This window comes from Schistocerca gregaria, chromosome X, assembly GCF_023897955.1.
Source record: "Schistocerca gregaria isolate iqSchGreg1 chromosome X, iqSchGreg1.2, whole genome shotgun sequence".
NCBI classification, from domain to species: Eukaryota; Metazoa; Arthropoda; class Insecta; order Orthoptera; family Acrididae; genus Schistocerca; species Schistocerca gregaria.
The window spans coordinates 750633865-750649052 of record NC_064931.1 but is presented as its reverse complement, the minus strand read 5'-3'; the positions used below and the strand labels follow the sequence as shown (position 1 = coordinate 750649052).

The 15188-nt window shown below is 29.9% G+C and overlaps 1 protein-coding gene across 1 annotated transcript in view; it reads left to right on the top strand.

The window, feature by feature from the left end:
* The window catches only part of LOC126299429 (LYR motif-containing protein 2), a 39130-nt gene extending 24196 nt beyond the window's left edge, over positions 1-14934 (top strand). The window contains exons 4-5 of the transcript XR_007552801.1: positions 2190-2288; positions 13308-14934. The gene's annotated coding sequence lies outside the window, so the exon portion shown is untranslated. The remainder of the gene's footprint in view (positions 1-2189; positions 2289-13307) is intronic.
* The last annotated feature ends 254 nt before the right edge of the window (positions 14935-15188 follow it).

Genomic DNA, 15188 nt, shown 5'->3' with positions numbered 1-15188 from the left:
TGACTGGCTGTACAGAAAGGTGTGCATTCACAGGCTGACCGTATTGCTGCCAACAATAAATCTGGTGTGGTTTGAGAATCCAAAGGTAGGACCGGCAAACCATAGAAAGCTAAGTGATGTACCTTCCACTAAGTGAAAAACTTACTGAAAGACTGACTTACTCAAACAAGGGCGGGAAGTGCCGAAAGAAACAACAGTCCTCTCATTTACATGTATTACAACAGTCTACAGAACTGTGTCCACCAATAGTAGTGCTAAATGAAATTATGAAAGTGGTGCTTGGACATTTCAGTTTTGTGTTGTGTAATTGTTGACATTGTCAATGGTGTGAGAATTTGTTGCTATTGTAGTCCTTAATTCATTTGCATGACACATGTACTTCTCAACTTTTCAGCCAAATGATTTGCAATATTGTTATTATTATTATATTAAAACACTGCGTGATGAAAGAAGTGGATCACCTAGAACACGTGGTCAGATGTCAGTGTAACAGTGTACTCAAACACACCATCGGTGGATATGTAAATTGTTAGAGTTGGAATTCTCTGTGACAGGTAGAATGGCCACCAGACTGCATTAGTGTTGTTACCAGGCCTGGTACGGTATGTAAGGGGCTCGAATAGTATCAATACTGAATGTCTCCATAAAGGATATGAAGATGATGAAGGCACGTGTGAGATAGTGTTATCTGCACCTGACAGAGTTTGAAGGAGACTTCATTGTCTGTCTCCATTTGTCTGTTTGATTGAACCATGCAATAACAGATTTCTGGGGCATCCGGAAATGACAGTGGTCTGTTGCTGGACTATGTGGGAATGAGAGGGCAGGCATACTCATCATCAAGGTACCAGTGAACCACGTCTGACCACCACAAGGGAGGATCACCATATTGTACTCCAAGAACATATCCCCTTCATATCTGCATGTGACATCTGAGAACAAGTAATAGACTCCCTGCAACATTTTGTGTCATCTCGAGCCACTGGTCAGAGACAAGTAGCAGCCGGACTAGGGAATTACCATCCCACGCATTGCTGCAATTTTGTTCAGTGATGAATCACAGTTCTGCACTACCCTGGATGACCATCGTCAACAAGTATGACACCAAGCTGGGGAGAAGTCCCATTCTTCCAATAATTTGCAGAGGCACAGTGTATTATGTCATGCATCATAGTTTTGGGTGCCATTGGGTATGACTTCAGGTCATGACTGGTGTGACTTCATGTTGTGGTTGGTAGGACTTCGTGTCACAGTTGGTAGGACTTCGTGTCACAGTTGGTAGGACTTCGTGTCACAGTTGGTAGAGACTGAGGGAACTGTCATGACACAATGGTATGTCACAGACATAGTGCATTCTTATGTTTGTGTTGTTCTGCCAGTTCTCGCCCGCAAATTGCATGTGTCTCTATGAACTGTGTGTGTGTTGTGTAAGGTAATCTGGTAACCAGAAGGATCCTCAGATCTGTCCCTGATAATGCATGTATAGGACCAGCTGAGATGTCAACTCCAGCTCAATGCAAGTTTTCTGGATGTCAAGTACCACAGTTGTGGGCCAGTTTATCTCTCGAGAGGATACAACAGCTTTATGATACCTTTCCCAAATAAATTAGTGCATGCACCCAGGCCAGGATGGGTGGAATGCCATGCTGGTAACTGGGCTTATACTGCTAAGTTCTTTATTAATTTGAGTAGATATTGTAATCACTGGAAGAACACCAAACACTCCCTCAACTCATGAAGTTTCACTACATTTCCTCCTACCCCTATGGGTGCTTCACATTTTTTGTTATTTTGTGTATTTATAGTTTTTATTAAAATTGTAAGTAACTGTGACATTTTAAAAGTGGGAATGACTACAGTTATATTTGTGGAGGGGGGAGGGAGGAGGAAGACTATAACAAACTGTGCCCCCTTTCTTCCCAGAACCGAACCCTGTATCTGCAGTTGGCCAGTTGTAAAGTACACCCTTCTACTCCTAACCTATTTACACTTAATCCATAAAGCATGACAGCTTTCTGTGTAAATACAAGCATGAAACAAGAGGCTCTCAGTGAAATTATGACTATTCCCTAATCACCACCACTTGGAGATTTTTAATGCACATAATGTGATGTAGAGCACAATCACTTACTGTCCCAGTTTACTGTATTGTAACATATTCTGAAGTATTTTATTTAATCATTTTCCAGTCATTTTTCTCTGCTGCTCATGTAAGTACTCTTCACTGGGACGTCGTATGAAACCACTACACCAGAAGTCATATTCGGATAAATTTATATCTGCCAGATGTAAGTAACGCATAGAAAGCTGCTAAAATGGTTACTCAAGAATAGCTAACTCGCTACTATGTAGCATCTGTCTGTCTCTTCTAACATAGATGGAATTATGAATTAGGTAGACTACATTGCTAGCTCAAGCAATGAAATGATCGATTGAGCCATATATAAATATTCAGGTGATTCTATGAAATGAAATGTGTAGACCTACAGTCAGGGACTAACAGCTGGCTCTGCATAGGTACACTATCTGATCAAAATTATCCAGACATCTGTTAGGGGGACATTCATATGTGACATGCCACATCATTTTAATAAAATAAAAAATTAAAATTTGGTTCTATATAAATACAACCAAAACAAGATGAACAACAAAGTTGAGTTATTTAAAAACTTAGAAAATTGTAGTAAAGAAAAGTATGGATTGAGTTATAGAGATTTAGAAAATTATTGTAAAGATAATGGTTATTCAAATGTAACTAGACAAGATATGATGGAATTTATTGATTATTTTAATAAGAATGGAATGAACAAGAGGGAAATAAAATATAAAACTATAAATGAACTTTGATCAATTTCTAAAACAGAAAAATTGAAGAACTATTCCAAACTTAACAAACAAAAATCAATTGGTCTTATTGTGAATCCTGTTGACAGTATTAATATCAATGATTACAATAATGAATTGAAGAAAAAGTCTTTCAAGGAACTGAAATCTGTAAAACAAAAAAAATCGAAACTTAGAAAAAGACAATTAATCGACCTTATCAAAAATACTGAAGGTAAAATTAAAAACGATAATGATTTGAGTATAAAATCTGTAGATGATCTTGGTAAATTCTGTAAAACGAAAAAGTTAAGAAAATATTCTAATCTTAATAAACATCAATTATTCAATCTTATCAATACATCTGAGAAAATATTAATAATAAAGATAATGACAATTAATTTTAAAAGTTTCTAGTAGATAAATACTAAGAAATTAAGCAAAAAAATTTACCAGAAAAATTTACAAAGTTTTAATTTTCAAGAAATGGAGATGTTTTAAGTTACCGAAACGAAATTATAAAAAAGTTTCTACTTTCAAATCAAGAATAATAACTTACGGAATTAATACTGTTGAGCTACAAAATTTTTTAATCAAATTAAAGAAGAAATAGTCACTGAATTGGAGAATATTTTAATACACAGAAGAGCAGTTAAAGTTAACATGAAATTTTATTGTAATTTTAAAAGACAAGATGAAATACAAGAATTTAATTTTAATACAAGTAATGAAGTTTTATTAAGAACAATTGATTTAGAAGATTATTATCAAAAATCAACTAATAAACTATTAACTGAAATGCAAGGTAAAAATCTGGTTGGTCATTATTTTAAATAGATTGTTCAGAATTAAATGTTAATAAACACAATCAAGTTTTTGTTTCTTCTTATATCGATTTACCAAAAATCAGATTTATATGTAGCAAATGATCATACAGAAAGAGTGAATAATTATAAAAATATTGGATTAGAATTACAAGAAAATTTTTAAAGAGATGAAATTAGTTTTCAGTTAATAGATATGCCAAAATTTGAAAGGAAATCAAATATTTCGATTAAAGTTTATTCATATGAAAACACTGAAGAAGAAAGAATTATTGTATATCCTCTCTTCCCTACACAAAACAAACAAGAAAAACATGTTACTCTTCCGTTAATTTGTGTAGAAAGTAATTCACATTAGTGTAGGACAAAGAATCTATCTAGATTATTTAGTTTTAAGCTTCTAAAAATGGTCTTGATGATCGAGGTTCAAGATATTTTTATTCACAAGAAGAATTAGTCATTCATGGAGACGATTCTAAAGAACATAAAGGAGTAAAAATAGAAATGTCAGGAAAAGGTCAAATAATTCAATTTCAAAACTATAGTCAGTCATTAATAGCACCTTTTGTAATTTATGCAGATTTCGAATGTTTATTAAAGGATACTGACACTTGTCAAATCCTGAGAAATCTTATATAAATAAATATGAAAAACATTTACCAATTTCATTCAGTTATTAAGTTCAATATTCTAATGGTGACTGTAGAAATCCTGCTACATATACTGGAATATGCGCAGCAAAACATTCATTGAAATGTTAAAAGAAGACTGTAGAGAAATTGCTAGAATATATGGATGAAATATTCCAATGGTAATGACTAAAGAAGATGTAATAAATTTTAAAAATTCAGAAGCTTGTTTACTTGTGAAAAAGATTTTAGTTTTGGTGATAACAAACTAAGAGGTCACAGCCATTTAAGAGTTGCACATGAAGATTACAATCTTATTTACAAAAATCCTAAATTTATTAGAGATTATGTTCATAATTTAACAAATTACAATGTTCACTTGTTTATCAAAGAATTAACAATAGGTAATAAACATATTGAAGCTATCCCAAACAATGAACAACAATATATTTCTTTTAGTAAATATGTCGAAGATTGATTCACATTTTGAGATACAATTCAATTTATGGCTTCGAGTATTGATAAATTATCCTCTAACTTTTCAAAGGAACAATTTAGTTAAACAGCAAAATATTTTGAAGGTGAACAATTAGATTTAATAATTAAATAAGTTTATTAGTACAAATATGGGGAATCTAAAGAATAATTACAAGAAACTAAATACCTAAAAAGAGAATGTTTTTATTCAAGATATAGAAAGATAATATTTTTGATGAAGATGATAATAGAGTAATATTAAAAATTTAGATGCATATACAAAGTAATAAAAAAATTATGTTATAATTTTAGTAAATATTTTCGAAAATGTTAGAGATGCAGGTGTTAAATTTTATAATTTTGATCGATCTTGGTATAATACTGCACTCGGATTATCTTGGGATTCTATATTAAAAATGACAAAAGTTAGAATAGATTTATTACATGAATCTGACCTAATTTTATAACTTAAGCAAGGAATTCAAAGTGGAATTTCTCAAGGTTTTAAAAGATATGCTAAATTAAATAACAAATATATGAAAAAGTTGGAGCCAAAAAAACAAAGTATATTACATGTTTAAATGCAAATAATTTATATGGTTGTGGAATGTCTCAATTTTTACCACTTAAAAAGTTCAGTTGAGTAGAACCAGAATCCTTTAATGATGAAAAATACTTAGTGTGCCAGATGATTATAAATATGGGTATATTTTATAAATTAATATAGAGTATCCAAAGAAATTTCATAATTTATGTAAAGAATAGCAACAGAAAGAGGAAATAAAGTAGTAAGTTTTAATACTAAAGAAAAATTTGTTTTACATTAAAGAAATCTTAAATAATGTTTAAATCTTGGATTAAAATGAAAGAAAATTTATAGAATCTTATTATTTGAACAATCAGATTGGTTGAAGATATACATTGTTCCTAATACAGAAATGAGAAAACAGGCAGCTAAAGATTTTGAAAGAATTTCTAGAAGCTAAGGATCATTCAGTATTCGGAAATAAATGAAATATATTAGAAATACACTAAAATTAAAATAATAACAGGTCCAAGAAAATATACGAATTATATTTCGAAACTAAATTATGAACATATTACTTTATTTTCAGAAAATCTAGTTGTAGTTCATATGAAGAAAATTCCAATATTGTTCAATAAACCAATTTATACTGGAATGAGTAGTCTAAATATTTCGAAAATAAAAGTGTGTAAAACCACAATATGGTGAAAATATTGGTTTATTTTATATGGATACAGACTGCCATTTATGATATAAGAACTAAAGATTTATATAAAGATATGAAATTGATGACTGATTACTTTGATACAAGTCATTATCCCAAAGATAATATTTCTGTAATTCCGCAAGTAAATGAGAAAGGGCTCTAAGCACTACGGGACTTAACATCTGAGGTCAACAGTCCCTAAATAAGAAATTTTTACGAAAAATGTAAGTTGAAAATTGTGGAAAAATTATTTAAAACACTTTAATTTAAGATCGAAAACGTGTGCTCACGAAAAAAATATAATCCAGTTAAGAAATCTGTTGTGAAAAATTAAATTACTTTCCATAATTGTGAAACATGTTTAATTGACATATTAGAAGAATATAGAAAAATGGATTTGAGTAGATGATTTAAACATGAATTGTATACACTTGAATGTAATAAAATTGTTTTAAGTTCTGATGCTGATAAACGTGTTGTATAACAAGATGGAATTAATACATTGCCATATGGCCATTATAAATTAAACCCAAATAAAATAAAAGATGTAAAAATGATTTCTTACAAGAATTAAACTGTTGTTCAGAAGATTAAGTAAAAAAATTAATTATTTTATAATCTTCTTTTAAAATATTGTAATTTTGGATGTTTTTACATATAAAATTTACAAAGAAGTTTTCCACAAAAAATCCAAATTTTTGTTAATCTCTTTCTTCATTTATTTGATAAAGTAAAGCTGTTTTCACATTTTTTGAATATCAGAGTTATGAATACAATTAGAAGAATTTTTAAATTCCTTTCCATATTTTTCACCAAAAATTGCTTTAATATGCCAATTATGAAGATGTTCTTTTTGTTGCTTTCTCTTACATTCATCGGATTTTGAAGGAATTTTCCATTCTGTTATTTTAATTCCTGTACGAATTTCATTTTCTTAACTGGAAAGTGGACAAATTTTTTAACTTTGTTTTTCGCTTATATGGAAAAAATTTACTGAAATAAAAAAAATATATAAACTTTTTTAAATAAATGGATTCGCTTGTGGATCTAAAACATGATGCACTTATATGGAACAACAAACAAGTTTTAGTTATCATTGATGAAAAAAATAATCTTTGGTTATGTGCAAATCATGTTGGTGATGTTTTAGGATATAAACATTCTCGAGATGCTATGAAACAATCAATATATGAAAATTACAATAGCGATATTTCACTGTTATCTAAAGATATTTATCCACATTCAAAATTTATTAGTGGACATGGTTTATATTCTATAGTTATGAATTCACTGTTAACATTTGTAGAAAATTTTCAAAATTTGGTGTATGTAGAAATGAATATAAAATGAAAGAGAGAATAAGTCATTTGGAAAATTTAAATAAAATCAAAAGTAAAGACGATTTCAGAGAAGCATTTCCTGATGCAATTGGAATAATAAACGATAGAAATACAGAAATAAATACATTATTACCACATTGTGTTCCTCATTTAAGTGATGCAAATTTAAGACCAACTTTCGTTATTTTCAGGATATATGATGTTAATTATGAATATTCTACTATTAGAGCACAATTTAGGAATGTACAAAATCAAGTATATGTCATCAGAAATACACGTCCGAAACGTGAAAAAATTTTAAGAAAATTATTTTCCACCTAAATTGTTTCAGTACTTTGGATGATTATTCACAAGAATAATTCTGTGATGATATAAATAAACTACCAAACGTGTATTGGAATATAAAATTAATTTTCCAAGTACTTTTTTCATAACCAAATATAAAATAACATTCTTGAAGATTTTTATAAACATCTAATAAACAAAGCTCATTAAAACCATGAGTCCATCAACTCAAATTTAAAATCTTCAAATGATTTTGACATTAATTCGTTTTTGTTAATTTTTATTTGAATATCAAATAAACTCTGTGTGCTTCAATGAATAATGAACACATCAAATATTATATTCATCATCAAACCTGTTTAAATTTTCAATTACTAACTCCATTTATATATAATTTTTATTAACTTTTTAAAAATTTTATACTTTTGTTTTCCCAACAACTGTGTGAGTTACTAAATGGTAACCACTTAATATATACACTTTATTTCCTTTCTTATTTATAACTTTTTCAACCAGATAAACCTCTGGAAAATTAGTTTTCAGTAGTACTTGATCATAAAAAATTTCATTTAATTTATTGTCATTGAAATCTTTCAATTTATATGTGACTGGATTTCAATGAATAAGATTTTCAATTTCAAAAATTTCTGTTGGATCAGTTAGCAGTATACACTTTTCCAAAATTTCATTTCAATTTACTTGTTCTTACTTTATCACAAATTTTATATTTATGTTCAATAACACATTTTTACGCAAACTGTTTTCAATATGATTTTTTCGGTTTCTTTATTTAATCTATCAGTGCTACTTTTATCATTGAATGTTTTGTGTCATTATATCCATCAATCTAAGTCAACCCATTGACAATTTCCTTGAAGAGCAATTTTTTTCCACATTTTTTCTTCCAAAGGTCTATTAAATCGGTCAAGAACTGTTGGTTTTAACTCATTAAAAGTTGAATAATGGTTAAGGTCGAATTTATTCATTAATTCATTAGTATTATCTGTTTGTAAATTTGTTGGTTTTCTCAACTCGAATACTTATCAAAAGAATAAATCGTATTTTTACCTGTTTTATCTTTATATGGAATATTCCAAGCAAATTTTGAAAAAAAATCTATAAGAGTAAATTAACTACTTATATCTTTTATTTATTTTTGAAATTCCTTCCAGATTATCTGAATCCGTTTCGATTAATTCAGAGTGCTATAAATCGTCAATTTTAAGAGAAATTACATTCTTTTAAAATTTTTCTCATTGGTTTATGTCTGCACATATATCTACATGGTTATTCTGCAATTCACACTTAAGTGCCTGGCACAGGGTTCATCGAACCGTTTTCACACTACTTCTCTACCATCCCACTCTCGAATGTCACGTGGGAAAAAGGAACACCTAAATCTTTCCGTTTGAGCTCTGATTTCTCTTATTTTATTATGGTGATCATTTCTCCCTATGTAGGTGGGTGTCAACAAAATATTTATGCATTCTGAAGAGAAAGTTGGTGATTGAAATTTCGTAAACAGATGTAGGCACAAAGAAAACCGCCTTTGTTTCAGTGACTGGCACCTCAACTTGCGTATCATTTAAGTGACACTTTGACCCCTATTGTGTGAAAGCACGAAACAAGCTGCCCTTCTTTGCACTTTTTCACTGTCCTCAGTCAATCCCACATTGTAAGGATATGATACCGTGCAGCAATATTCCAGCAGAGGACGGATAAGTGTAATGTAGGCTGTCCCTTTAGTGGGTTTGTCGCATCTTCTAAGTGTTCCGCCAACAAAGCGCAGTCTTTGTTTCATCTTCCCCACAATATTATATATGTGGTATTTCCAATTTAAGTTGGTTCTAATTGTAATTCCTAGGTATTTAGTCAAATTGACAGCCCTTAGATATGTGCGATTTATCGTATACCCAAAATTTATTGGATTTCTTTTAGTACCCATGTGGATGATCCCACACTTTTCTTTATTTAGACCCAATCGCTACTTTAAGCACCATACAGAAATTCTTTCTAGATTCTCTTTTTAATTGGAATTGATTGTCTGATGCTTTTATTAGAAGGTAAATTACAGCGTCATCTGCAAACAATCTAAGAGGGCAGCTCAGATTATCACCTAAATCAGGAACAGCAGAGGGCCTATGACACCCCAGATATCACTTCTGTTCTACTCGATGATTTACGGTCTATCACTATGAACTGTGACTTCTAAGAGAGGAAAGCATGAATCCAGTCACACAACTGAGATGATATTCCATATGCAAGCAATTTGATCAATAGTCACTTGTGAGGAATGGTCTCAAAAGCCTTCTGGAAATCTAGGAATGTGGACTCGATCTGAGATCCCTTGTCGACAGCACTCATTACTTCATGGGAATAAAGCTGTGCTGCACAAGAACAATATTTTCTGAAACTGTGTTGGTTATATATCAGTAAATCATTTTCTTTAAGGACATTCATAATGTTCGAGTACAGTATATGCCCCAAAATCCTACTGCAAATTCAGTGGTATGGGTCCGTAATTCAATGGGGTACTCCTATTTCTTTTCTTGAATATTGGTTTGACCTGTGGTACTTTCCAGTCTTTAGGAACAGACCTTTCCTCAAGTGAGCGGTTGCATATGATTGCTAAGAGAGGCGCTATTGTGTCTGCATACTCTGAGAGGAACCTGATTGGTATACCATCTGGACAGGCAGACTTGTTTTCTTAAGTGATTTGAGTTGTTATGCAACACCTAAGATATCTACTTTAATGTCACTCATGCTAACAGCTGATCTGGTTGCGAATTCTGGAATATTTACTTCATCTTCTTTCGTGAATGAATTACAGAAAACTGTATTTAGCAACTCAGGTTTACTGGCACCATCATCAGTAACATTTCCATCGCAATTAGGCACTGACGGTATTGACTGTTTTTTGCCACTGGTGTACTTTACATATGACCAGAATCTCTTTGGGTTTTCTACAATATTTTGAGACAATGCTTCATTGTGGAAACTATTAAAACATCTTGCATTGACGTCCGCACTAAATTTCGAGCTTCCGTGAAACTTAGCCAGTCTTGGGGATTTTATGTTCTTCTGAAATTGGCATGCTATTTTCGATGCTTCTGCAACAGTGTTCTGACGTGTTTTGTGTACCATGGTGGATCAGTCCTGTCTGTTATTAACTTATGCGGTATGAATCTATCTATTGCTGTCAATACTGTATCTTTTAATTTGAGCCATATCTGGTCAACACTTACATAATTAGCATGGAAGGAATGGAGACTCTCTCTTAGGGAGGCATCAAGCGAATTTTTATCTGCTGTTTTAAATAGATATATTTTGCGTTTATTTTTAGTGGTTTTGGTTGATATGGTTTTGAGCCTTGCTACAACGACCTTGTGCTCACTAATCCCTGTATCAGTCATAATGCTCTGTATTAGATCAGGATTATTTGTGGCTAAGAGGTCAAGAGTGCTTTCGCAACCATTTACAATTCGTGTGGGCTCATGAACTAATTGTTCAAAGCAATTCTTAGAGAAAGCCTGTAGTACAATTTTGGAAGATGTTTTCTGTCGACCACCGACTTTGAACATGTATTTTCGTCAACAAATCGAGGGTAGATTGAAGTCTCTGCCAATTTTAGCTCTATGAGTGGGGTACTTATTTTTAATGGGATTCAAGTTTTCTTTGAACCGTTTAGCTATTATATCATCTGATTCAGGGGGGGGAGGGGGTCAGTAGAAGAAGACAATTATTATTTTGCTACGGCTGTTGAGTATAACTTTGACCCATAGTAATTCAACTTCACTATAAGATTAACTACTACCAACAAACACAAATACACTACCTTCTTCATTTTATCTATCTTTCTGAACACTGTTTGCACCTCTATAGTTCATTAATAATTTTTTCATGAATATTTAGACCTTCACCTATAATTTTTTAAGGAATTTACTCTTTTTCAGTTTTATATGCTGCACAAAAACCTTGAATTTTTTGTTTTCCATTTTTAGTTGTTAATCTATGAGGATTACGGTGTTTCGGTAAACTTTTTGAACTTCAAACAGTAAATGTGATTATCATTCTTCATTTATATAGAATAAAAAATAAATTATTTCAAGAATTTGTTTATCATGTACTTTATCATTAAGTTTTTGTAACTCATTTAACTAAGGAGTTAAATCTGTTTCTGAAATAACTTCTTCGATTTTGTTTTTTGTAAAGTTTGTACTTAGTTCTTGTTTATTAATATGATAATTGACAAGTGTTAGAATACTTGTGTATTCAGGTTTTGTAACAATATTTGAAAACTAGTTCTGTAAATAATAGTTGTTAACTACATCTTTTGCATTTACATTCACAATTCTTCTACCTTTAAAAACAATATAACCATTAGTTACTTTAAAAGTTCTATTTAATTCTTTTTGAAATTGTTTAATTACATTAATTATTTTTGAGGCTACTGAGGGCAGAAATTTTTTAATTTTGAAATTAATTCATTGTTAGTTTTTGGATCTAATGATGAAAATCTTTTGTTCTTTCTAAATCATTACCAGTATTAAGTTTATTTCAAAATTTTTTGTTTTCCATTTTTAGTTGTTAATCTATGAGGATTACGGTGTCCAACTATTAAATAAAAAATATCATCAAACTTACAACTCATGCATAATAGTTGTAAAACAATTAAACACAAATGTCCAAAAATTCTTCGATACTGTAGTATAAATTATTTTTACCCAAATAGTTAACTAGTTGTTTCGATATATTTCCTCCATATGAATCTAAATAGATTTTATATCTTTATTTTTGTAATAAGATATCCGAAGGGTACCAACATGAACACAAGTATCTAAAGTTACTATTCCACATTCTGAATTTTTTGGCTCATTGGGTAATTCACCAATCGTAAACACATCACGAAAATATTTAATATTTAACTGTTTATCTAGTCTTCTGTGTCAAAATGATGTATAGGATTACTAAATTTTTCGATTATTTCTTTGAATTTTTTCCACTTTCCTTTTTGTGGATTGCTAAATTATGTCCTTTTTGTTCTTCTAATTATTTATCCCCTTTTTTCTTGTTTATAACTCCAGAACTACCAGCAAGTTAGCTAAGTAGCTAAGAATGTGAATGCAGCTAAAAATAATGGTAAAAATCCTACTTTGTGTTTTGTTTCTTTTTTCATTATATATTCAATAATTTTTTTCACTGTAGAAGTAGCTAATGCAACAACCACATTTCCACCAGTTTCTTTTTTTTTTAACATCAGTTTAAAATGGCTCAATACTATTTAATTGTTATTATTTAATTTTATTTTAATTGATTCTGGTTTAATTTTGCCACTTTGTGCCAAAGTATAATCAATTGAAAATTTATTGATTGATATAGATCAAAATTAATAAGGAATTTCTTACAAACCTTATCAATTTTCATCAACATCTAAACATATTCCTAATTTTCGTTTTCCATACATTATTCTTCTAACTTCTGTTGCAGCAATTTTAATTCCTAATGATGGAGAAACAACAGAAATTTCCATTGGTTATGTATTTTTTCTTTTGCAAATAATTGAAATTTTTATCTGCTTAATGTCTTTTTTCTATATCTTTATTATCTATTTAAAAATCTCTTGGTATTTACATTCTTCATCTAATGGATTAATTCCTTTATCACCTCTAGATAATCTTTGTTCTAATTTTGTTCCAGTTCTAATTTTGTTCCTGGAGCACAATAATTATAATCAGGTAAATGTATTTCAAATGGTAATTTCTTAATGAAAGTGTTAACTGAGCTTTTACATATTTTTCAGTTTTCCAAAATGTTGTATTTTATTCAAAAATCTAATTAAATATCAAATTCCTTTTTGATCATTAATAATAAAATCACTATTTTATTAGTTAACATTTGCATTGTTCCAGCTTTTTCATTATGATAATTTTTATTACTAGCTAATTCTTAACTGTGAATACTGCTAATCTATCAATTAATTATCAAACATTGTCCATCCAAATACATCTGGTTTATTTTTCTTAATATTTTTTTACTAAACCTTCACCAACGTTTTCATGTAAATCATTAAGATTTCTTTCTGAAAACTAGGAAAACATTCCTCGACAAGTGTTTCAGTCAGATTGTTATATTTATTTCATTTACTTGATTTTATTTTATTTGGATTACTTTCATTATATACAACATTTGAGTTGAATAAAATTCTAGCATAGTTTCGCAAATCAAGAAAATCAAATTCTATACCTACGTCATCCATAGTTATTCATTTTCTATTCTTTCATATTCTTTTCCACAGACTTTTAATTTATCATCATTGAATTCTGTTGGTAACATTTCAATATATTTAAAAGTACAACATTTCTTAATCCATAAACATTATCTTCACTATGCTTAACAGATTCTAACATTATTTCATCCATATTTGTTTTTAACATTTTTCTTTTAATTTTGTCCTGTCTTTAACTTCTTCATGTTTATTAAATAAATCACATGTTGCTGATTCACTAAATGTATAATCTGTATTACACTGATTAATTGATGGAATATCATTAAATTCATCTAAATAATGGTGATTATAAAGGATCATTTTTGGTTCCCAATCCATCATTTATTCATATAATTTTTACTAATGTAAATGTGTAGATAATTTCAATTTTGTGATAATTCGTCTGTTCTGAAAAAAAGATTAACTGTTCCAAAAGAGAAACTTATAAAAGTGTCTCACTAGTTGGTTTTTATTCAACCTTTTTAACTCTAAATATTATGTCAAAAGGTAATAAACTTTACTGTGATGGAGAAACAACAGAAATTCTCATTGGTCAATATAGTTTGAAAAATTCAGAAAAAAGTTATTCATTCGAAAATTCAAACACTCATATTAAAGCAGGTAAAACTTTCAATAGAACTGTTGTTGAAAGTGATAAAAATTATATAATGGATGTAAGAGAAGGTAATGTATGAACTTTGCTAGGATTTAATAATCAACTTATTAATGCAAGTGAAAACCTGTTGCTAAAGATGTTCTGAAAATCATTCTGTTTTAATTAATTAATGTTAATTTTAATTTGGCTGATTGAAATGTTTGTTAAACAGAATTATTATTTTCATCAAGAAACTAATATTATTGCTTTATTTAAACATAATTTGAATTTTGAGTAATGTCTGTACAAATCATCCTATAAATATTCCAATTTTTGGTACTATTCAAAATTTAGAAATAACTATAACTGATGTAAATGAGAATTTGATTGACTTTATTGGTGCTTTGGTAACAGTTGTAGAAATGAATTAATAAACTTTTCCCGCAATAAATCATGAACCAAACTGAAAGTTGTGTGTTATGATGACAGGTGACCATTGCTAAATAGAAAAATATATTGCAGGTTTGGCAGTGAACTCGGTAAGGAGCTGGCTGCATAGTCTGTATCTGCAACGATTGCAGTAATTAGTAGTCATTTGTAAAAAATAATATACAGGGTGATCCATTGATCGTGGTCGAGCCAAATATCTCACAAAATAAGCGTCAAATGAAAAAACTACAAAGAACGAAACTTGTCTAGCTTGAAAGGGCAAACCAGA